At 47.9% G+C, this 2996-nt stretch overlaps 1 protein-coding gene across 1 annotated transcript in view; it reads left to right on the top strand.

Annotated features, from left to right (window-relative positions):
* Positions 1-26: 26 nt before the first annotated feature.
* The window catches only part of LOC100744444 (frizzled-2), a 94510-nt gene continuing 91540 nt past the window's right edge, over positions 27-2996 (top strand). The window contains exon 1 of the mRNA XM_033320081.1: positions 27-661. The gene's annotated coding sequence lies outside the window, so the exon portion shown is untranslated. The remainder of the gene's footprint in view (positions 662-2996) is intronic.

The following is a 2996-nucleotide window of genomic DNA, read 5'->3' as shown; positions in this document are numbered from 1 at the left end:
AAAAGCGAGCGCCGCCGGGCGGTGCGGGCATTTCTCGCGCGCCTTCCAGACCGGCAACCCGGCCAACGCGACGCATCCATTCCTTCGACGTTAGATCGAGTCTTATCGAGACTGTTGCTCAGATCGCGTGCATTAGGAATCGAAGAACAAAGGGGAAGAAATATATCGTGTAAATTTGTCGCTTCGTCTGTTGGTTAAGAGACGGCTTGTTCGAAATGGACCATTAGTTTTTGTCGTTTGTGCGAGACAAAGGCGTCGAGACACAAAGGACTGACGCTTTCGAGCGAGATTTCAGGAAACAAACGACCTCGTATGGACCTTCTAGTGGAAACTGTTCAGCCACTGTGATCGTTGTTCCGAAGTGGAAGTGTAGAGGAAAAAAGGAAGGACGAGTTGCGGACGAAATGAAGTTCAATGGAAGAGAGTAGAGTCGACCGGGACTTAATTATTGGTTTCGGGAGTTCGGCAGATCGAAGTGGTTGATGGATCGATAGATCGAACGTTATAGTGACGAAGTTTCCGCGTGCCGTCCGGTGAATCTCTTTTATTGGTCCCATAAATCGCAACTATGACAGGAATCTCTCGTTGTTGACACAGCACGTAAGGAGGGACGCTGCTCGGCAGACGATTTAGCGCTATCTGATCGGACACCGGCCAACAGGTAAGAAGTACAATAAGACGAATCCGTGGAAGGTAGATGAGAAACTGCGATCGAAATGGTAGGCCAGCTTCTTCTGGGATGTCTAAGAAGAAGATCGATGTAACACGATGATTGGTTTTCAGCGTAGAAAAGTTGAGATTTCTTTTGGAGATTGCAGCGATTGAAATTATCCTTCGATGAAAGAACCTTTATGGCGCAACTGGGTTATATTTTAGATCTGGTTGCGCAGACTGTAGCGATTGAAATTCGTACATTCTTTGTATCCGAATAAGAAGATGTCAGACTCGGTTAGAGGTGTCGTCCCTGGTTATACAAGTAGAAGGTTCATTCAAAAAGTATATTTGATAAATTCGATAGTCTATGCAGTTTCTAGGACAGACCACCTTTCTCGATCGAGAGAATATAGAAAACGCTGCTTAGAATTCATAGAACGTAAACCTCCGAGCTTCTATGTAAACGGAATTCGGGACTCTCGAACCAGAAATCTATCGATTTCAGTAACGTCATTTTTGTCTTCTAACGTTCCTTGTAGAGTATTACGTCTTCTTCGCAGAATCATCCAAAACGAGAAAAATATGTTTCTATCGCTGACGATTAGTAAAAAGAACAATTTTCGTCTACGTTGAACTACGATTCGACCCTGATAAACATTCACAGTCTGTCGGTCAACGTATCTACAAAATGCCCTCGAAGCAATAAATTCCTTTATCCGACTCGTTCAACCAAAAACAAATACAGCGATTACGCGCTTGGTTCGATAAAATTCCCAAATTACCCCAACAGTAGGATACTCGATAGATCGTTACAGACGGCGAAACGTCGGTAATCCATCCGAGGAACGAGCACATCGATTCGACGCGCGCAGTTTCTCGCGTTTGGTTTCGTAAACGCTACACGTCCGAACGGAAAAAGCATCTTATCGAGAAGGGTATACGCATTCTGTCCATCGAGAGAGGGTGACGTCCCTCTTTGTCCATAGGGAGGGAAGAGCAGAGCGTGCCACCGTTACGGATCGCCCCCTCGTAACGAGCGCTTTGAATCGGACACACTGTCACGTCGTGGAAACACGACGTCTCTAAGTGGCGGTCCCGCTTCATTAAATTCTGTTATCCGTCGGAGAGCATTGTCCCGCGGCCTGGTCCCGGGGACACCTGGCAGCCCAGAGTTCAACCGACAATGGAACGGTACGCGCCACCCGCGCATTATCTCGCAATTATGCGCGTAGCCCGAGCGTGTTCGAGCGATCGTTTGGGCGTGGCGGAAGAAGAGCCACACACGAGCAATCCACTCGTTACCGGGGCATTGAAAGCCCGAAAAACGCATATGCGAACGCGTCGTTCGCTCGCGATCCTGTGACCGGAGGGCGGATGCGATGTAAGCACCGTGCAGTTCCGTGAAAACATGCTGTTGTATGCTATAGGGACACAGAGGGTGGGAACGTGGATTGTGGACACGTTGACATTGGGAGAACGTTGGAAGTAACGCGACTTGGAAGATCGTTGGATGAGATGACGAGTCATTCGCGTTGCTAATTTCTTCGATATCGTAATATTTTCGTTCAAAGAATCGTTGCTCCTTCGCGCGATCCTGCGATTTTCCGCAAAGAAAAATACGTTACTATTATCCACGTAATTGAAATTGTCTTTGCCAAAATATACGTTCGCTGAAAGGTTAAGAGGCGATTGGAGATTGGCGTGAAAGCAGGAATAATTAAAAAAGGATTGTTTCTGGGTTAATTTGCTCAAGGGTTTACGTTCTTCCGACGATTAACGCGAGGATTCGTCCCTTTGCCATTGAAATTTTCTTCCATCTGTCGCTGAAACAACCGTATTCAACCTTTGATACGTATTACCATCAATCACAACCCAATACCCTGCATAAAGTAAAACGGATCGTCAAACATGTACATTTTCTTGCGGCCGGTACACGCGATCTCGACTGCCGTGTCTTTATACCCGTAGAATCCTGACCACCAAACGCATTCCGCTCTTGCGAGACCGCCGTAGAAGACATCGATCGAAATTCGACGCCAACGTCGCGGCGATCGAAGCAATAAGGCAGCTTGCAATCGACTCGGAGAGGAGGGATGGTTCGATAGGGGTTGGAGGGATGGCTTTGATAAAAGGACACCGGGGCCAGGGCGCGGTTTACAAAGGGCGAAAGGAGGCACAGGTGTAGAGAGAGGAGCGGCACGAGGTATCTAGCGGCGCAATTACCTGCCGCCGGAATTACCCACGCGCCTGTGCATCACAATTAATTCGTAATTAAATCCTTTGGCTAGGAGGCGTGGTCCTTTTCAGCGACGTATAGAGAGAAGCGTGGTCGGTCGGTCGGC

This window comes from Bombus impatiens, unplaced genomic scaffold (genome assembly GCF_000188095.3).
Source record: "Bombus impatiens unplaced genomic scaffold, BIMP_2.2 scf_0235, whole genome shotgun sequence".
Classification (NCBI taxonomy): domain Eukaryota; kingdom Metazoa; phylum Arthropoda; class Insecta; order Hymenoptera; family Apidae; genus Bombus; species Bombus impatiens.
The sequence above is the reverse complement of the archived record's forward strand: the minus strand, read 5'-3'. Positions and strand labels throughout refer to the sequence as shown.